This window comes from Lichenostomus cassidix, chromosome 7 (assembly GCF_008360975.1).
Source record: "Lichenostomus cassidix isolate B80296 chromosome 7, HeHo_3.0, whole genome shotgun sequence".
NCBI classification, from domain to species: Eukaryota; Metazoa; Chordata; class Aves; order Passeriformes; family Meliphagidae; genus Lichenostomus; species Lichenostomus cassidix.
Window position 1 is genome coordinate 36,054,098 of NC_139488.1, and position 21,953 is coordinate 36,076,050.

The following is a 21,953-nucleotide window of genomic DNA, read 5'->3' on the forward strand; positions in this document are numbered from 1 at the left end:
GGAAGATCCCTGTGGATCCCTTCCAGCTCAGGCTATTCCATGTTTCCACGATTTCAAATGAGGTTCTGCCGAGGAGCACACAGGTGGCAGGGTTTGAGCAGGGGACAGAAGTGTCCCTGGCTGGGTCAGAGCTGCCTCAGCGAGGTCACCTTTGGGAGATGCTCTTCCCAGTAACCTGGGAGGAGGAAACGGGAGCAGCAGGGAGCAGGAAAGACCGGTGGAGCTCCCGATTTGAGTGCCGGGAGGGAGGATGGCAGTGGGAGCTGCGCTGAGGAGCTTCTCCCAAGAGCATTCCTGCCTTCCCGAGCAGCCAGGGCTGATTTCATAGTAATGCTTTTTTTATGAATCGCCGCTCAGACTGTTTTGAATACTTTCTGCATGACTAATTAATGGCCCGAGATGAATGCGGCGGTGCTGTTAAACCTCAGCCCGTGCGAGCGCACTGCCCTCCCCCGATATTTTATCTGGGAATTCGCAGGGAGGGGACACCTCTCGTTATCTGAAAGCCACTTAGCCGAGCTGCAGTGTGATGTCACGGGCTGGGAATACGCGGGGATTGTCGCGCTCAGCCTGCCGAGACATAAACCTCATCACACCCTGAAAACCTGCGAGCGGCAGAGATAACCAACCCCGCCGGAGAACTGGCACCGGATGAAACCCTGCAGCCTCCCAGCCGGAGCTGTGCTTGGGTGAAGCTTCCTGGAAGGCTGTGCCGGGATCGGGCGGTGATTCAGCGCCGGGCAGACACTCCCAGCCGGATGGAGCAGGGAGCTGGGATCCTCCGGTGAGCCCCGGCAGGAGCAGCCCAGCCCCGCCGGGAGGAAAACCGCTGGGAATAAGGGAATCCACGGGATTGGAGTGCTTGTGGATTCACCTTTCACTCGTGGATGGTGCTGGCGAGGTGCTCGGGTGGCTCCCGGCTGGCAGGATTCCTCTCCCTTTCGGCCGCTAATTCAATTCATCCTTCGCTAGCCATAGATTTTTTAATTTTATCCCCCCGCTGGAACAAAGTGTGAGAGAGCGGGATAACCACCGAGCTGATCCGAGCGTATCATCCTGAACTAAAACAGCGCCGCATCGCCGTTTTAATGAAGCACGAAGGAAAGCCGGAGCTCAGCACAATTCCCTGCCCGCCGGAGATCCTAATCTCGCCTTCCCAGCAGCGGAGAGCGGGCACTGCCCTTCCATGAGCCGCTCCTGGCGGGGACGAGAGCCCAGCCTGCACCCCTGGCTCCCGAATTCCCGACTCCAGCATTCCCTGTTCCCGAATTTCCAGCTCCCGCATTCCCAGATCCCGCATTCCCTGTTCCCTCATTCCCTGTTCCCTCATTCCCAGCTCCCGAATTCCCTGTTCCCGAATTCCCAGCTCCCGCACTCCCTGTTCCCGAATTCCCGGTTCCCGGGCTGCCCCGACCGCCCCGGGCTCGATGGAAACCCCCTGAGCCACCGGCTGGAAAAGACGAGCTCCAAAGGTACATCCCCGTGTCTATTCAAAGCCCTAAATCCCTTCTTTCTACCCCTTTCCCCCCCTATTGTTTTCCCTGTTGTTTTCTCTATTGTTTTCCCTATTGTTGTCGCTATTGTTTCAGCGAAAAAAGCCATTTTTCTCCAGTCGGGAAGTCACTCGGGTTGGCACGTGCTTAGGAGAACAGCCCGTGCCTGGGTCGGGTTCAAGGGAAAATGTGTATTTTCCCTTGGTTCAGCCCCGGCTCGGTGATTCCAGCCGGATTTGGGATCTCCTCGCTCCGTTCCAGGAGCAGAACCAGCGGGATGAGCCCCGGGGGGAGCTGGAGGGACCCTCGTATTTGGAACCCTCGTGTTTGGAACCCTCCCTTCCCTTCCAAACACCCCCTTCTCCCCCCAAATTCCCTGTTTTTTGGGATCGCAGCCACAGGTTGTGGCTCTCCGGGTGTTTTTGGCTCTCAGGGCTGATCCTGCTCTGCTCCCCAGCGGGGCTCTGGGGTTTGGCAGGAGGTTGGGACTGCGATTATTATTATTTTTAATTTTTTTCCTGAGAGCCTCTTTATGGAAATGTGGCTCTTCGCAAGTTGTTTTCCGAGTAGCAGCCAAGGGAATAATTATGTTGGTTGGGAGTAAACGAGAATTCGTGGTGCTGCTGATAAACAACTTCCTGCTCTTCTTCCCTGTTAATTTAAAAATGCTGCTCAGTAAAAAACTGTGGAATGGTTTGGGCAGGAAGGAACCTCAAAGCTCATCCCATTCCATCCCCTGCCACAGGGGATCAGGTTTCTCCAAGCCCTGTCCAGCCTAGCTTTGTATTAAATGAAAAATTAAATCAATTTCATGGATAAAGAATTGTGTTTCCAATTGTAGCCACTGTAAGCGCTCATTCCTGCTATAGTCCTCTGTACTTGGAGGGAATATGAACAATTCCTTAATAATTATTAAATTCTCTACCCAAAAAATTACACCACTTGCCAATAAATTCAGCTGGATAATTCCTTCATATATCCACATAATTTAGTTTTTGGGAATTTTTACTTGGCAATGGACATGGGTGGGTATGAAAACCTGCCTGAGTTGCGGGAGTCCAGGAATTTCCCTGCAGGAATATCCATAGTGTGCAATCCACATGGATTTTTCTGGTGTCAGGAGCTGTGGTTCGTTTTTTAAAAATCACTTTAAGATTCACTATCAGGCCACACCAGCCACTGGGCTGAGGGACTGGGAACTTCCAGTGGGCAGAATTGGCACAGTAAATGTATTTTCTATGTAAAAATAAATTATTTTGTTGCTTTAAAGAGGTTGTGGAGTGGGAATTGTTGTAAATCCCAGAGATCCCAGTGGGAAGTGGGTGGAAATCCCCGGTGTGGCCATTCACATACCTTTAGAACAACCCCTGCTGGATTTTCCCTGGTTTTATTGCTATGGAAAAGCCGTTTCGCAGGGAGATAGAGGAGCTGGGGCTGGCGGTGTCAGGAGGTCAGGCTGGCTCCACATCCCTCCAGCTCTGCGCAATCCCGCCGATTTCAGAGCCTGGAAACGATCCGGTGCCGTTCCCTCTGCAGCCAGTGCCGGAGGAAGGGCAGGGAAATGCAGATTCGGATATTTTTCCTTGATCGTGGCAGTGATGAACTGGCAGGAGGGAGCAGGAGGGTTCAGCTCTGGGAGGGATGAGGTTTTTTTCCCAAATCTGCATTTTCTCAGCAGCGAAACGAGGTAAAAACAAACCCTCGGTGAGACAAACGATCCCAAATTAATTTAGCTCATTAGGGCTGCTGGGATAAAACATTTCCCACCATCCACTCCTCAGCTCTGCAAACACCAAGGACAGGATTGAACCAGGCTTGCCCTCGGGTCTAACCCCACTGCCTCTCTCCAGCCCCAGGAGGTGCCAGCAGGGAGGGAATCCAACCCTTCCCATTCCCACTGGAATATTTTTTTAGGCCAGCGCTGACATAAAACCATCTGAAAAGCCCTCCTGGCCGAGTGACAGTGGGAGATTTGTTCCCTGTAAATCTAAAACTTTATTTATGCGTCAGCGATCCGCCGGCTCCATTCTCTGGCACTCGCTTGTCTGATCTCCAGGCTGATTTCCTCCCACTCTCTGGTGTGAAAGTCAAGGATAAGTTACAAAGGAGCTTGGAAATGGAATAAATTATTTGCTTTCAGCTCTGCTCATCAGCAGGGTTGGGGTTTTCCAATGGAAACCCAAGTTGCATCCCACGGTTTGGTGATGAATCCGTTTTCTCACGGCTTGGGTGAATGAAGGGGTTTAAGGAGCACTAAAATCAATGCTGGACATCCCTCAGGGTGCTGTTTAGGACCTGAGGGCATTGATGTGATGGGATGGGCAGAGAGAGTCCTTGGGGTCAAGAAATCCAAGCACTGAGCTCTGAGATCCATGGGAATTCATGGAAATCCATGGAGAGCTCCGGGAGAGCTGGAAGTGCCTGGTGGTGCTGCTGCTCTGCCTGGATAAAGCTCAGGAACACCCATTTAGTGAGAATGAACTCATTTACCCCGAAAACAAACTGTCATTTTAGTCCTGGGGCGGCTGGTGGGGCCCTGGGAGGAATTGTCTGGATTCCTGATTGGGATCTGCCTTGGGAAAGCAGATCCTGGCTCGGCAGGAGCAGCACACAGCAGGTGCCAAGGTGGGATTTCTGGTGGCTCTTTGCCACTCTGGATGTGTTTTACATCAGACAATCCCTTCTTGTGGTGGGGTGGGAGAAGAAGAACAAAAGTGTGACTCTATCCCATGATTACACCACTTTTAAAAAATATTTTTAATTCCCTTTTATTTTTTTTTTAATTTTGAATGACAAGACTTGTCAGAAATCCTTTTTTCTTACAAAGTGAGTTATTCCCCATGGTTTTTTTGCTGTCACAGACCCATTTTCCCCGCGGTGAGTTTTCTGTGCTCTCTGAGGCGTGGTGTGACCTACTCAGAGAGGAGCAGAGCCCTTATCCCTCTGCGGCCATATGTTCCCAGAAATAATCATTGTTTTCCGCCAGAGCCGCGATTTGGGCTGTTCCCTGGTCGAGTTTGGATAAACCTGCAGTGGAAATCTGGAAGGGTTTCCACTGGAGATGTGTGTCTGGAAGCAGCAATCCTCCACCACCGACAACAAACCATTGTCAACCCCGTCAATGTCTATTTTTGCCATCTGTATATCCAGTAAACCCGCGGTTTTTCCCTTGGCACGTGTTAGAAAAAAGGGAAAAATTCCATATAAACGGCCATTTGTTCACTGCCCACTTGTGCCTACGTGATCCCAGCTCAGCCCCCTCTCCATCCTTCCCTGTGAATCCACAATATTCCCATTTATTGGGCTGCCAGCAGTGCCAGGGCAGGCAGTTAAGACTGGGATTCTCTCCCGAGAGATGCTGCAGATGCACTCAGCCAGGGCTTGGCTTTGCTGGAACACTCGGGAATTCCTCCGTGGAAGCCTCAGAGTTGGGATGGATTTGGGATGATGACATAAAATATCCCTCCTGCTGCTCCATCGGTGTGTTTGCTGAGTAAGCTGCTCCAGGGGCTCAATTAATTCGATATAAATTGCTAAATATTCTATATAAATTGCTAAATGTTCTATATAAACTGCTCAATATTCCATATAAATTGCTAAATGTTCTATATAAACTGCTAAATATTCTATATAAACTGCTAAGTATTCCATATAAATTGCTAAGTGTTCTATATAAACTGCTAAGTATTCTATATGAATAGCTAAATATTCTATATAAATTGCTAAATATTCTATATAAATTGCTAAATATTCCATATGAATTGCTAAATATTCTATATAAACTGCTAAGTATTCTATATTAATAGCCAAATATTCTATATAAACTGCTAAATATTCTGTATAAACTGCTAAGTATTCCATAAAAATTGCTAAATGTTCTATATAAACTGCTAAGTATTCTATATTAATAGCCAAATATTCTATATAAACTGCTAAATATTCTGTATAAACTGCTAAGTATTCCATAAAAATTGCTAAATGTTCTATATAAACTGCTAAGTATTCTATATTAATAGCCAAATATTCTATATAAACTGCTAAATATTCTGTATAAACTGCTAAGTATTCCATAAAAATTGCTAAATGTTCTATATAAACTGCTAAGTATTCTATATTAATAGCCAAATATTCTATATAAACTGCTAAATATTCTGTATAAACTGCTAAGTATTCCATAAAAATTGCTAAATGTTCTATATAAACTGCTAAGTATTCTAGATGAATAGCTAAATATTCTATATAAGTATCCAAATATTCCATATCAATTGCTAAATAGTCTATATAAACTATTCTATATAAGCTATTCATATTCTATCTGAATAGCTAAATACTCTATACAAATTGCTAAATATTCAATATAAATAGCTAAATATTCTATATAAACTGCTCAGTATTCCATAAAAATTGCTAAATGTTCTATATAAACTGCTAAGTATTCTATGTGAATAGCCAAATATTCTCTACAAATTGCTAAATATTCAATATAAATAGCGAAATATTCTTTATAAACTGCTAAGTAAGATAGGAAGAGATGAGGGGAATTATTTATAATTAGTCTTTCATCATGTTTTCCTTTTATGTCCTTTACTTCCTCGAATGCCAAGTATTCATTGATTTTATCAAATTCTCGGTGCATTCTTTTTAAATTTGAGTGTTTTTTTTTCAAATTCTCTTCCTCTCCAAGTGCTTTTAATAGAATTACATAAATTCCCGTCATGGAATTCTGCCTGCCATTACTTCCTATCAGTCAACCCCTTGTTTTTTGGGGTTTTTTTGTGCTTTCATCTGCTGAGCTGCTGTGCAGACGAATTCTGACTTGCAGGCAGGTGCTTGGGATGATCCCTGGGGATACTGGAGGGATTTGGCTGGAAAAATGGGAATATTTCAGGTTGCAAAATTCCTGGGGTTTGTCCCCAGGAGGGATTTTCCCTCGTTAGGGTTGGGCTGTGCTGAAAAAAAAAGTGTAAAAAGGGATTAACAGAGGAAATTGTTTGGATTCAGGATTGGTTTGTAGTGCAGGGAATAAAATGACTCTGGAAAAGTGTTTTCCTGGTGGTTTATATCCAGAAATGCTGAAAGCTGCACATTTCTAATCTTGCCTAATTTTGAGCTTATTAGATAAGGTTTTTAAGCACCCTGGGGCTGTTTTAAAGAAAATCCTCAAAAATACCTTTTCTCGGGAATTTACATGAATTGCTGCTCTTAGTCTTTATTAATTAATTTATTTATTCACTTCCTGATTAAATCCTCCTCCTCCCTAAATAGTTGGGAAAGTCACCTGAAAATGAAGTTGGTAGGAAGGAGAAGGACAACCAACCCAAAATATTCCTCATTTCAACCCCTGGATTTCCCTCCCTCAGCTCCTGCAGGTTTTAATTTCCTCACTGTTTCCCACCAACCAGTGGGATTTTTGAATAAACGAAGCCAATTCCATCAGGTTGCTTTCCAGAGGTTATTTTTTAAGGCACGGAATAAAACGGAATTCGGGCAGATGTGCCTCAGCAGTGTCCCCAAAGGGCCCTGGTGGCCGAGGGAACAATGGCTCTTGTCCCCAGAAGAATGGCAGCCCTTGATGACATCTGAGCCTCTCCAGCCCTGGCTCTGGGCATCTGCTGTCCAGTCATGGGGTCTCGTGGGCTTTCCTGGCCACAGTCCCGAGGGGCAGTGATGAATTCACACCCAAAATATTGGGTTTGGAGGTGATGTGCACGTGGAGTTGGTCTAGAGTTGATCTGTGTATTTGTATCAATTCCCACCTCGTGATTTTTTTTGTGTCCCCATGTAAGGCTTGTGGTGAATCTAAATACATGAAATAAGATAGAATACTTCAATTTTTTAGATTTTTTTTTACATATTAGTATGTTTTTATGACCAATTTGGCCTATCCTCTTGTGCCATTGGGTATATTTAAATATTGAATGGGGTCGAATTTATTTTTGGTTTTGTAGGCAATGTGCATGTGGAGTTGGTTTAGAGTTGGTTTGTGTATTTGTGTCAATTCCCATCTTGTGATTTTGTTTGAGTGTCCCCATGTAAGGCTCGTGGTAAATCTAAATACACAAAATAAAATAGACTATTTGAACTTTTTTTAAAATTTTTTTCCATATTAGTATGTTTTTATGACCAATTTGGCCTATCTTCTTGTGTCATTGGGTATATTTAAATACGGAATGTGGTGGAATTTATTTTTGGTTTTGTAGGCGATGTGCATGGGGATTTGGTTTAGAGCTGATTCGTGTATTTGTATCAATTCCCACCTCATGATTTTGTTTGAGTGTCCCCATGCAAGGCTAGTGGTGAATCTAAATACACGAAATAAAATAGAATACTTAGATTTTTTAGATTTTTTTTAACATATTAGTATGTTTTTATGACCAATTTGGCCTATTCTCTTGCGCCATTGCGTATATTTAAATACTGAATGGTGTCAAATTTCTTTTTGCACATTTTATTTCCACCACCTCCACCTAACTCTCTGTTTTGTGCACAACCAGCCTTTCTCAACCTCCAACACTCAGCCCGAGGGACTTTGTTTTCCTGCCATCCTCCCCTTCCCACAACAAGATCCCAAAGCCCAACCAGTGCCGGGCAGGATTTCACAGCCACCCCGCCTGCCTCCAGGGCTCTCCTTCTTCCCAGACACACATTTGGGGCTAAACTGCCGAGGAAGCAGATGCCAGTCTGCAGATATTAAGAGTTAATATCTCTTGAGATGTCCTCATGCTCTTAAGGAGCTTCCAGCCCTGCTCTCCAGGGAGATCTGGGGATCTGGCGGTGGAGCGGCGCGCAGCGGCGGTGAGCGCCGGGCTGGGATAAACCTTTGGGAACACCCAGAAAAATCAGAGCTGGAGCCTCGGGATGCTGGCTGGGATTTTGGGGAGGTTTTTTTCCAGGAGGCTGTGGGGTGGATGAGAGTTTTTTAGGGTGTTCATGGAGGTGGAAGTGAGGAGTGAAAATGTTGTGGATTCTTCACACAGCAAGGAAAGGTTAAGCAGCCTTGTCGTCCTCATTTTACCTCCTGGCTCTGCTGGATGATGAGTGCCTCTCCATCCATGGAAAAATATACAGAAAATATATAAAATATAACTAAAATAGCTATTTTATAGAAATCTGTAAAATATAGAAATACATAAAGTACGTACACAAATATAAATCTCTGTATTTGTCAGTTGTCTTTGAGGATGGAAAATACTTTAAAGTTGTTTTATCAGTCTTCATTTTACCTCCTGTCTCTGCTGCATGATGAGTCTGTCTCCATCCATGGAAAAAATATACCAAAAATATATAAAATATAACTAAAATATCTATTTTATAGAAATCTATAAAATACAGAAATCTATAAAATACGTACACAAATATAAATCTTTGTATTTGTTAGTTGGTCTTTGAGGATGGAAAAGATTTTAAAGTTGTTTTTTCACTCTTCATTTTACCTCCTGTCTCTGCTGGATGATAAGGGTGTGTCCATCCATTGAAAAATATACAAAAAGTGTATAAAATATAACTAAAATATTTATTTTATAAAAATGTATAAAATACATACATAAATACAAATATCTATATTTGTTAGTTGGTCTTTGAGGATAGAAAAGATTTTAAAGTTGTTTTATCAGCTGCTGTCTAAGTGGGGAAGTTTCACTGCTACTGAGTTATTTTCAGCTTGTGTTTACCAAGCCATGCACAGTTTAAACATAAAATAGAGTTACAAAGCATTTTGGGGGCAGTTTACATCATTTAAAAAATTAATTAAATCATTTTCTTAGTTTTTCTCAGGTAACAGAGATTTTAAACAGCTCCTGCCTTTGTTTTAGCTCTGACATTCAAGTAGGAAAAGGGAAAAAGGTTTTTTCAGTGGTTTTTGTCTTCAAAAAAGGCTTTTTCAGTGGTTTTTGTGGAATTGCTCTATGGAGCAAATTCTAATTGAGGCAACCAAGAGTGTTGTTAAATGAATGAATATTTACCTGCTTGATAGAATTTTATACCCACTGAAATATTGTATCTGGTAATAACACTTGGAGTTGCTTGGTTTGCTGTTCAGACGAGGAGGCCTTGATTTTCTGGAACTGGCAAAATAAAAATATTGAATGTGACTGAGTTTAACAGCAAATTCCCAGCAACATTCCTGGCTCCAAGGACACCACAAGCTCCATGTCTGAGGAAACTGCTTTTTACAACTTTGGGTTCTATCCTGGTTTGTAATTTGACTTTTTTCCATGACTGGGACACTTAAAAATTGTGTCTCTTTCTTCCATTCTCTGTTGGATTTTGGGATTTTTGGGGTTGTTTTTTTGGTCTTTAGTGAGGTACAAGTGGAAGTGCAGGGTTTCCTTGGCTGAGGCAACCAAAGGATGTTCCTATTATGGAATTACATTAAATTCCCAACCTCCACATCCAGCCTCATGGCTCTGAGTGGAATCTTGTATAACTTGGCAAAATCCTCCTTTCCCTCGGAAATCACACTGAAAATGGGATCTGAAGGATGAAAAAGGGAAAAATAAGCAACGCCACAGGCTGGGTCAAGTTGCTTTTTTCCCTGTCTCCAGTGAAAGGGGATGAAAACACCAGAAGAACCATGGGGTGGGATTTGGGGTGGGAAACCCCCATTTCTCCCCTCACCTTGAAAGTCTGCTGGCAGTAAAACTTTTCAGCACTTCTAATAACGGACAAGTCCTGATTTCCTCGCTGGAGTTAAATGCCTTTTAGGGGATTAGTTTGAATCACATCAACTAAGAGCTCGATCATCTGCCAGCCCTGAGGGTTGGGCCAAAGCTTTGTAAATTAATGAGCTCAAGGTGATTAGGACAGGTTGGGTGCTTTGGACTTTGCTCCAAATTGTCCCCCTGCAAGGTGTGCAGCTCTGTGTGTCTGTCACTTCTTTTGCCCGTTTTTCATTGGAATTCCTTGGCTGGGAGGAGGTTTTGGGTTTTCCTGGATTTTCTGCCAAAAACATGAAGGGAACTGTGTGATGCCACACAAAAATGATGTTGAGGTTCCAAAAGCAGGAGCAATATTAATAGCCATGCTCATCGTTGTGATAATTCCAATTCCAATCTCAGTCCAAGGTTATTTATCCTTGGATCCACGGTCCATCCACAGGGTGTTTTATGGGAAGTTGGAACAGCTAAAACCCTGTGGGAAAAGGGTTTTAGAGCCTTGCAGCAACGCTTTTGTGTGGCTTTGGTGAATGGAAAAATGTCTTGGGACAAATACGTTGGTACAACTTTATATAAAGGAGTAGGAATTTCAGATTTCTCTGCTCACTGGAGCGTCTTCCCAATGGATTCTTGGGAGAGGAACTGAGCTTTTATTGCCCAACAGGGTGAGTTTTGGGGATGTCTTTAGCACACAGATGATCTGTAGATTTCTTGTAGAAAATATCATAACTTCCAGTAAAATGTGGCTTTTGTTGGAGGCAGGAAAGGCTCTGACATCTCATAAACTCTCAGATTCAGGTGATGGCAAAACGAGAAGTGGGCACTGGGCACCCAAATTCCCTCTGGGATTTGTGGTCCCAAGGAGAGTTGGATGGATTTAGCAGCAGAAACCTCATTTCTGAGGCTGATTCCATCCCTGCCTGCAGGTTTGGGTGCAGCACCTTCAGGAAATGAGAGCAATTCCAAACCACTGGGTTGAGTTTTGTCTCGCTTGATCTAAAATACTTGATTAATGGGCTCACTTATCCCAGTGTTCACCTCCAGCTTTTCTCTCTGATCAACATCCATGGAGAAGGGTTGGAATTAATTATTCCCTTCCAACCCAAACCACTCCATCATTCATATTATAATCACTTTTCCATGCGATTTTTTCCTCACTGTGCTCTTCTCCCCACCTTGGTCTGAGCACAGTTTATGCTGTTGGGTGTCAGAAGCTTTCTCGAGGGAGGATTATTTTCAAGGTGATCTGTCCTGAAAAGATTCTGTGTGTTTCCAGCAGCTGTCAGCAGATCTGGCAAGGCTGGGCCAGCTTTCTGGGATCTGTCTGAGCTCTGTGATTTGCTGGATTTTTCACATTATTCTGAAGTGTTTTGTGAAAAAAATTTAATCTCTGCTTGCTCTTTTCCAATTCAAAACTCCTGCAGCTCACCTGACTGGATAACACAGTAATTCCTGATTTTTTTTTTTTTGTCCTCTCACTTGTAAAGTGAAGCACTGAGGTTGCTCAAAGGAAACATCACCATCAGCAGGTCTCTGACCATGGGATGAATCTCCCCAGCCCAACCCTTCATGGGTGAAATATTACCTGAGGATAATGGGGTGAGGATTTGGGTTATCAGGTGGGAACTCTGCCCCACTCAGGTGAGACCTCCCATCCCACCCCGTGTGCTCCACCTTTGGGAAATGAGCACCTTGTGGGGAAAGTCTGGGGAGATCTGAGCTGGGAGCTTCTGCCAGAATCTGTGTCTCTGCCCTGATTTACACAGAGACACATCCAAAAAGAGCCCAACCTGGATTTCTGATCCATGTGTGACATCCCAAAAAGCCCACCCTGGATTTCTGATCCATGTGACACATCCCAAAAAAGCTCATCCTGGATTTGGAATCCATGTGTGACATCCCAAAAGATCTCTCCCTGGATTTCTGATCCCTGTGTGACATCCCAAAAGATCCCAACTTGGATTTCTGATCCCTGTATGACATCCCAAAAGATCCCAACTTGGATTTCTGATCCCTGTATGACATCCCAAAAGATCTCTCCCTGGATTTCTGATCCATGATGACATCCCAAAGATCTCACCCTGGATTTCTGATCCATGCAGGAGCTGATAAGATGGGAAAGGTGCCTGGAGCTGGACATTGAGATTCCTATAAACCCTGGGAAAAAGCTCTTTTGTTCCCAGTTTTGCTCAGGAAGCTCATTTTGGCTCCTGTTGATATCCCAGCTCCAGCTGGCAGCAACTCAGAGCTGCAGCTCAGTGACATCATCTCTCTGGCACAGAGCAGCTCCATAAACCAGCTCGTGACAATAAATCAAAAATGTGAAATACCTGCAAGTCTGCCAAGACACGAGAAGGCTGTACAGCACATTTTTTATTTTTTCTCCTCTGCTTCAGGCAGAAAAAGGAATTTTTCTGGGCTGTGATTTGGATCCCAGGGATGAGCAAGCCCAGGGAAAGTTCTGGGTTTGGCTCTGTCCCCTCTGTGGCTGTTGGGGCTGAAAATCCACCTGAGCTCCCAGAGAGATCAGGCTGGGATCTGCTGATTTATCATGGAATTGTAACCATGAGGGGTGAAAAAAAATCTAAGAAAAGATCTTAAAGCTCATCCCATTCCACCCCCAGCCACCTGCACCTTCCACTAGCCCAGCTGCTCCAAACCCTGTCCCACCTGGGCTTGGAATTTTTCCCTTTGTTTCTTTTATTATTCTACTTTGGTTTTTTAATTATTTACTGAAAGACCAGAAAGCAAACACTTCAACCACTGATTATTTTGCATTCTGAGGCAAGCAGTTTTCATGGCGATTCTGTACAAAATTTTAGGACTCAGAGTATGCAAGTGTGGAAGAAACAAATTCCCTGTGGAGGGATGAGACCTTTCCTGCTTCTCTGTTAATTCTGTTGATTAGAGGAGAAGGCCTGGATTGTAAATCTGAAACCAAACTGTACAAACGTCCATTTGTTATTTTTTAATTTCTTAAATGAAATGCTCTTTGCCAGGTGATCCTGGCAAACAAAGCCACCACAGAATCAGCAGACACCCGAGCAGAGGTGGGAAACTCTTTTCTAATCAATTCCTGGTGTTTCTCCTGCTCCTGGTGACTTCATAAGGAGCTCAGGGAGATTCTGTTCCCTGCTTTGGTGCTGCTCTGGAGCTCTTTGGTTGCCTGGGCCCTGCAGAAAGCTAAATTTTTATAAAAAACCTGCACTTCTGGATTTGTGCAGGGTTTTTATGGAGATGAGGGATCTGGATGAGAGAGGAAGGATTTGCTGACGGCACCAGGAGCTGGGGTTGCTCTGGTTGGGCTCCAGGCCTTGGGAGCCCAAATTTGTTGGGATTTAGGAACTGTGGTGCTTGGAGCTGAGACCTCAGCTAGGAGCTGATGTGTAAAGCTCCACCAGGAGTGTCAGATGGGTATTTTGGGGTGAATTCCAAGCTTTCTGCAGGATCAGGGTCCTGGGGGAGCTGATCCCACCCAGCCTTGGCAGGAGGATGTTCCTCTCACCCCATAGGCCCTCAGTTTCCCTGTGGAGCTGGGATTTTTGGAGGCCAGGGGAGCTTTCCTGCTGCTTTAAAGGCAAACAGAGCAGGAGAAGCATCTCCTCCTGGGAATTTCTGGTTTCCATGTGGTTTTGGAGTCACTTATTTAAATATAGTAGCAAACTTTGCTGAATTCCCCTGTGCAGCCTCTGCCAAGGCCTCACCACCACCTCAGGGAAAGATTTCTTCCCAATATCCCATCCAACCTGCCCTCTCCCAGTTTAAAGCCAAAAGGATCCCTGGCAGTGCCCAAGGCCAGGCTGGACAGGGCTTGGAGCAATTTGGGACAATGGCATTGTCCCTGCCATGGCAGGGGTGGGATGGGATGAGCTTTAAATTCCCTTCCAACCCAACCCAGTCTGGGATTCCACTGCTTTATATCATAATATGAATTATCATATCAACATACAGGATAATTCTAATAATATACTACCAGATAAAACAATAAATTATAATATTTTGATAGATAACCATGCACTGCCAACTCCTGGCCTTCCTTTCCAAGTATGACCAGAGCTGACCTCAGTCCTGAGTCAGGTGGAAGTGCTCAATGCCTCGAGCTTGCAGAAAGAAGAAAAAGAAAATTTCTTTCTCTAGTACATTTTTTTCACTTGTTAGTTTGAGATATTTCCATAATTAGACATCATGGGAAAAAAAAAAATCAGTGTTTCAGTGCCAAAAACTGTCCCTGTTGGTGAGTGTGGTCGTTGATATTGTCATCTACATTTTATCCATAATATCCTTGGAAAGGATCATTCTCCAACAGGACATTGGCCTGATTCATGTTTTCATGAAGCCATAATGACATACCAAAATAGTAATTTTCAACATGGGCAGTAATTTGGAATTCCTTTTATTGCACATGTTTCTGGGTATCCTTTGGACCAGTGGGATTTTTGAATTTCCAGCCTATTTTCTAGTTAGCCTGTTGCCTTTAGGGAGTAAATTTCCTTCATGCTTTAATCTAAGCTGATATAATTCAATTTTTTTTTTCTCTTCTGTAAAGTTCTGGGCTCCAGAAGTTGTGCTCTCTGCTCTATCTTGCACAGGCTGTGCTGATCCAGGGCAATCCTTTGGTATTCCCAAGGATCCTCCATCCTTCTGGAGGTGTTTTCTCAATTATTAGGGAGCTCAAAAAATAAATATAATAAAATAGAATGGTGTCAGCCTAGCGCTTAATTTGGAAACAAAACTGTACAAAGCTTAGGTTCAAATGTTTTACATTTAAATGTTATTTTGTCTTAAATAAAATAACTGTTCTTACTGAACAGTTCTGCCAGCAGAAAGCCAGGCTTTCATCCTCATGGATTGTCAAAGCAACAATTGGATGAAAAATAATAAACAACTGCAAAAGACCCTAAAAACCCCCAGAATAACAGAATAAACAACAACATAAAAATCCTTTTCTGACATTGCTTAAAAATTATGAGGTTTGTTTTGGGAAGAAATCCATGAGGGTGAGAGCCTGGTTTTCTGCTAGCAGAACTGTCCAGTAACTTGATTTATTTTATTTATTAAACAAAATTTTATTTAATTATCTGTTTACTCTCACTAATGATGAACATTTAAATTTATGCCTCAGCTTTCTGACCTGCTGGCAGACAATTATGGATCATGGGAATATTTTCCTGTGTGACTGTGGAATGTAACAACAGGATTTTTCCTTATAATATTGTGTTGTGCCCATGCTTTTTGTTCTGTGATAAATACACAGTAAAATTGATGGAGGGTAAAGAACTCGTGTAAAAATTGAATGAAAATTTAAATAGAAAAGGAAATGGGGGAATGAAACATCCCTGCTTTAGTCCTGGAGTTTTCTCTGCAGTTAATTCACTTTATAAACAGTTTCCTCCGAACTGAACATGGAACAGGAAAATTGTACATTTTAGCTTCAGGCAGATGAATTAAAATTAGAATAATTCAGTTATTCAGAGTGTTTTATCAGTTTGTAAATTGTAATGACACAAAAAAAGAGTGACTTTCTGCACAAGCCAAGGGTAGAGAATTTCCTGCACTGCTCATCTTCCCAGGACATTGATGTGATAAAAACCAGGGAGCAATCCAAAATTTCCATTTTTAGGAATATCCACTGAGACCCTCATTGTGGTGTTGGAAGTTGGAAGTTTGAAACCATCCAGGAGCAGAGGCTAAAATAAGGATGGTGTTTTACAGTTTCTCATCGTGCTGGGGATGAGAGATTTCTTTTAATTAGCCTTTTTTTTTTTTAATCAACAAGAGGAAAAAAATAAAGAAATTAAATGTTTTTTTCTGAGAGGACAAGTGGGAATTAATTATCCATTAAATTCAAATAACACTGGAAATTCGTATGGAGCAGAGGGTTTGTTTTGGGTTCTGTTGGGTTTTGTTTTCCTGGAAAAATTGATGAAAATCTTAGTGAATTAAGGATTTGTTTACTCCCTGGATTAACCAGACAGCTGAAAGAACATTAATTCGTCAATTTGTATTTGGGTTTATTTCATATTATTTAATGATATGTAGCTTTTGTCATTTATACCAAACAAAATATGCATTAAAACTGGATTGAGATAACTTTGAGTGAAGCTTTTTGGAGGAAAATATTTGAATTTTTGTGCCACAGGATAGAAAATATGAAATCAGGTGAATTTTGCTGTTTAAATATAACTAATTATGGCAATTTCTTCAAAAAGATTTACCACAAAATCTGTTGCAGCCCTTATGGAGCAAAGGGCGGCAGCAGAAATGATAAACCAGAACAAGAAAATCTTATTTATTCTGATGTAGAAATCTGACTCAGATAGATTTGGACTCACACAGATAACTTTTTCTCAATTTATCAAGACAAAAACGAGAAGGAGGTACTTATCTAAAGGATCCTTGAGCGAGGCTCGGGTCGTTGGTCGTTAAATTTTACGGAGATGTTGGAATTGCACAGCTGGGAATGGCCAAACCATCCCCAATTCCCAGTTATTTCCCTGAGGATTGCCGTGGCATCTTCTCCAGCCCGGTTTGAGATGTGCTCTTTGGGAATGAGCAAAGCTGATGTGTTGTCCTCTGAAATGTCCTCTCCTTTCGTGGCTTCCCTGGATTTTGGCGCCTTGCACCAACGGGAATTCGCGTGCGGGTCGGGAAATAAAGAATGGGATGAACTCTGGGTGAACTGTCAGGGGATGGAGCTCCTCCATGGCATCATCCCTGCCTGTCCAGGGCTGGGAAAACGACACATGGTGTTCATTAACCGCTACAGGCATATGTTAAATTATTTGGGGAAAAAACCCCAGAATTACAGCGGGAATTGGGAAAACTAGAGCGTTCATTAATATCTCGTAATTGAGGAGAGGCAAGGAATAATAACAGCCCCATCAGTGCTGGGTCAAAACGCTCCTCAGAGGGGGAAAAGCTGCAATTCTGGGTGAGTTCCCAACAATGCAATCGCGTTTTCCCGAGGTGCCGTGGGCTGAGCCGTGGCAGTGCCGCGGTGCCTAATCTAGCATGGCAAATGTGCGGGGTGATGTCCCGGAGGAACTGTCACAAATCCCGCGGGAGAGGCATGGGGACAGCAGGGACACAATGGTGCAGATTGATGTCTGGCTTTATTAAAGCACAGTTTGGCGCACGAGGGACAAGCTGCCTCTTTCATGGCCCCGGCAGCCTCTAATCAACTAGTTTCTTATCAATACTATTGGCACAAAAATACTGAGTGTGGACTCGGGGAGGGGGAAAAAGAAAATCCTTTGGAGGTGCTCTTTTCACCAATTAGATTTTGAGATGTCACTAAGCTGGGTTTTAATTTGGCCCGAGCACGCTTGGTTAATTGGGTAGAACTCATTTTTGTAATCAGGAGGGTTTGGAGCTTTTTGGTCTCCCCCCAATTATTGTGCACAACAGTTTTTCACAGCCAGAGCCGGATCCTGCCCGTTGGAAAACCATGGCATTGTTTGGAGACCTATTTTCCACACCAACCCTGTCTTGTAATATTTTACTGCTTGAAATATCTGTTGTTGTTGTGTTGCAGCACAAATATTTGTGTTGTAGCACAAATAAACTCCTCCAGGAGTTTACCCAGGATGACCTTGGCCTCAGCGGCTGTTCCTTTGATCCTTTAAAAATACCGGGGATCCTCCTGCTCTCAAGGTTGTCCCAATTTTCTTAACATAATAAAAATTTAACCTTAAAAACTCATCCCATTCTGTTAAAAATGCTGTTTCCATACCTGCTGAGCTGGAACATGGACTAGGAAAGTATTTTCTTGATGAGTTTCATGTCTCGGTTGCACATTAGATAATTTTCCAGCTCTTGCCATATACATGAAATACGTTGTGTTGTTTTTTGATTTCACTCCGTTCCTTGGTGTTGTTTTGGCTGCATTTCATTTGGCCACACTGCAATATTCTTTCCCTTTTTCCCAGTGACTGGGATGCTCTTGTTTGTTATAAATGTGGACAGGAAAGATGGTCCAGGATGATCCCAACTGCTGTTGCCCCAAGGAGCTTCACCAAAATTTAACTTCCTGCAGAGACTCTGCTCCTTGGGACTTCATTTTTCTTGTCCCCAGGAGATCATCCCCTGCCCTCTGCCAGTGCTGTCCCCAACCCTGCACCAGCAGTCACAGCCTCCCTGCCCTGAAATATCTTCCTGTTTTGCCACAGATTTTCCTGAGAAGGAGGAAGGCAATGTGTCATCCGCAGAAATCTCATCCCTGTCTTGGGAAGAGGAGCCCTTCCAGTTGTCCCAGTGAATTTACATGTTTATTTAGGGCACAATTTAACCCCCCTCCTCCCCCTGGCCAGTGGAACTCAGTGGTTGGGAGTTTTTGTGTCTTATTAGCAGGAAAATCCTGGGATTTCTGTGCTCACGCATGGTTTCCTTATCCTCTGTCTGCGTGGAGCCGGGCTGTCTGGGGGCTCTCTATGCATTGAGGTCAGCCCATGTCTGAGAGGCTTCCAAAATTCCCAAACTGAGCTAAATCCTGATTTTCCACATCCCCTGGGCTCGCTGCCCTCGCTGTCTCTATTGCAGGCCACGCAAAACCCCAGGAACAGCTCTTGAAATGATTTATTGGATCATCCATGTCCATTTTCCTGCTGATTCAGAAGTGTTCATGGTCACAGGTTTGAAAATTCCACGTAATTTAAAGGAAAGAAAAGTGGTGTCCATGCAGCACATTCATGGAGTAAAATGGGAATGAATTATGTCTGACTTGGAATATTTCACCCACTCAGTTGGACAATTAATTTGCAGAAGTTATATTTTCTTACATCATGGCTTGGCTGATTTTTTATTACCTTTTTTTCCTATGAATATAATACGTATTCTATTCTATTCTACTCATATTATATTTATATGTGTCTTAGAAATTCCAGTAAAATGTATTTATTCCACCTCCGTGTTTATCTGAAGCCAAACCATCCTGAGGATGAATAGAACTGACATTTCACCCCAGATCATTAAAAGATGAGAGACCTAAGGAAAGATTTGCTGGTGGGACTGAAAATACGAGTGATTTGGGTTGAAAATAGAAGCCAAGCTCTGCCTGTAAAATAATCTTAGAATCACATCCTGTTGCAGCTTAAATTGCATCCGAGGGAAGGCGGCGAGAGAGGGAACATATTGTCCCCCCCTTCACTTCCCCAGGACAGGGGCTTTTAGCTCAATGAACTCCAGGCTTTGTAATTAGCAGCAAGGCGATTAGATGGGCCACGTTCCTGGGAGCAATTAGTGCACTAATTGTGTTTGATTGTTTAATTACTCTTGCTTACTGTAATTGAGGAGAGGCAGTGAACCCCTCAGCAAGAGGCTCCCTGGGCACAAGGGCATCCTACATTTATGGGGAGCAGGACACACATTTCACCGTTCCTGGGGTGCAACTGCCAAGAAAATCCTCTAAATGGCACCTGGAAAAAATCTGGATTTGGAGGCAATTCGTAAGAATTCCCGGTGTTGTTCATGAACTTTTTGACATGCATGGTGGGAATCAAAAGAAAACAAATAAACAGAGTGGAGACAAAAAGGAAAAGATTGAGCAGGATAAAGGAGAAGGGGGGAAATGGCAATTAAAGCTGGAGAAATTGCAAATAGTCCCAGGGATTGCTGTCCGCACAGCTGGCAGATGGAAAACGTTCCGTTGCCATTCCGATTTGTCTTTGGACAGTGATGACACGGGCAGAGAATCAGATGACACCAGGCTTGGCTTTGGAAGCTGGAGGGAGATGCAAATTAATCCAAACGTAGATTCAGTCATGGAAATTCCAACCTGCAGCTTTGTGCGACCTGGGAGAAAAGCAAGCGGAAAAATACTTGGAGTTACGATGGAAAACGCCCCGTTGCCGTTCCGATTTGTCTTTGGGCAGTGATGACACGGGCAGAGAGCTGGGGTTTGGAAGCTGGAGGGAGATGCAAATTAATCCAAACGCCGTCGATTGGGTCATGGAGAGTCCAACCTCTAGCTCTGTGTGACCTGGGAGAAAGGCGGGAGGAAAATACGCGGCGTTATGTGGGAAAGTGATGTCGGGGAGGTGCGAGAGGAGGAGTTCCTGACGGGAAAGCCATGCCTCCAGGGCCAGCTCTTCCAGCCTCCTCAGAGTTCCCATGGCTTCATTTCCATGAGGAATAATCACCCCAAGGCGGGGCAGGCTGGCCCAGCTGACCCTGCACAGCGGAGTTCGCGGATCCCGCGGCTGGCGCTGAGGTCTTGGCGATTTCTCACAGATGGCGCTGCCCGGCCATGCTGGGATCGCCGCCTTAGGGCTAAGAAAGTCTCCTGCCCGCTGAGAGGCAACTTTTCCTGGATTCTGCTGGATTATTTCGCTCGAGGAAGGATTGGTTTCGGGAGCTTGGAGGTGGAGGCTGTTCCGAGGGGAAGGGGAAATGGCGGGATGGGGTTAGTAGGAATCTCGTAGGAAGTTGGAGGTGTGGGCCAGACAGTGAGGAGCAGATGGAGGGGGAAGGTTGACATGAAGTGTCAGCAGAATCACCAACCTCCTGTGAGACCAGGCAGCTTCCCGCTGAGCTGGAAATCCAGGGAGAGCAGGGAAACTCTCCATTTCCCATGGGAGAGAGAGGGAGGGCACTGAGCACCACAGCCTGTGCCGTGCAAGAGGAGATCCACAGAAACACTCACAAATCAGGAACTCCCATGCCTGGCTGTGGGCAAGTGTTTGTACGGCAAGATTTGGCGTCTGACTCCTTTTATTTTTCCCCTTTTCTTCCATTTTTTTCCCCTGGAAATGCTGATTTACTGCAAACTTGCAGGTGGCGATGCCGCAGCTCTTGGCTTTGGTGATGTTCAGCCAGCCGAGCTGGAGAGGGACAGCAGGGACAAAGCCACCCTCAAAAGGAACTGTCCCCTCCATCAACACTTCTCCCCTCAAACCAGAGCTCCAATCGTTATCCAGCCTCCCTCCAACCCTTCCCGGGAGGATGGGCACCTCCCATTGTCCCCAGCGCTGGTGACAACGAGGACGACATGTCACCTCCCTAATGAGAGCTGACAAACGGGCAACCAGGCTGCTGCTTGGGGCCTCGAGTGGCTCCTTTCCACAACACCATGGCAGGGCAAAGGGCAGGAGGGAATAATCCCGCTGAGGATTGGGAGTGGAATGCCTTCCTGCCCCAGAGGTGCTGCTGGAGCTGGGAGGGTTGGGTTGAGCTGGATTTCTGTGTCAGTCGTGTCTGGGAGAGGAGCTGAGGGGATTCTGAGGGGGAAAAATATGCCCTCATTCTGTGTGTTTGCTCTGCCAGCAGAGGTTCAGCCCTGTGGGAGGTGATGCACCAGCAATAATTCCTGAAAATTTAGCTTTGTACGAAGTTTGGCGGTTTTGGCTGGAAGCTGTGGACTAAAAGCGGTTTGTGAGCAAAAGAAAAATGCTTTACACCCTTGGTGAAGCTTCTTAGGGCTTATAGGATTCCTGAACAGAATCCATCACTGCAGAAAAATATGGTTTTGTAGCATTTTGGGGAGCAAACTGAATTTTTTGTCAAATGTTTGCAGATTTTAAGACAGTGCATCCACCTATACATTTATATATAGATATCTCCTTCCTTACATTTTATCTTTGTGAGTGTAACGCCAGAGAAAGTGATTGTGCTGACCATTGATTTAATACATAATTAATTTCAAATATTCTATCTAATTAATGAATATTAGTTGAATTATTGAGTATCGAATATTGCCTTTATTCTAAATATTTCTGCCACTCCACTCTCTGTGAAATATCACCATGAACGTAAACATCACTGAATATTTGCCACACATGACAGACAGAACTATGTGTACCCCTGTGTTCAT

General features: G+C 44.1%; 1 protein-coding gene across 3 annotated transcripts in view; it reads left to right on the plus strand.

Annotated features, from left to right (window-relative positions):
- The first annotated feature begins 586 nt into the window (after nucleotides 1-586).
- LYPD6 (LY6/PLAUR domain containing 6) overlaps nucleotides 587-21,953 on the plus strand; it is a 32,137-nt gene continuing 10,770 nt past the window's right edge. The window contains exon 1 of one of the 3 annotated variants that reach the window (XM_085067172.1): nucleotides 587-1,472. The gene's annotated coding sequence lies outside the window, so the exon portion shown is untranslated. Of the gene's footprint in view, nucleotides 1,473-4,543; nucleotides 4,987-21,953 lie in introns of those variants that run through there. The other 2 variants (XM_085067173.1, XM_085067171.1) reach the window with 2 other exon arrangements.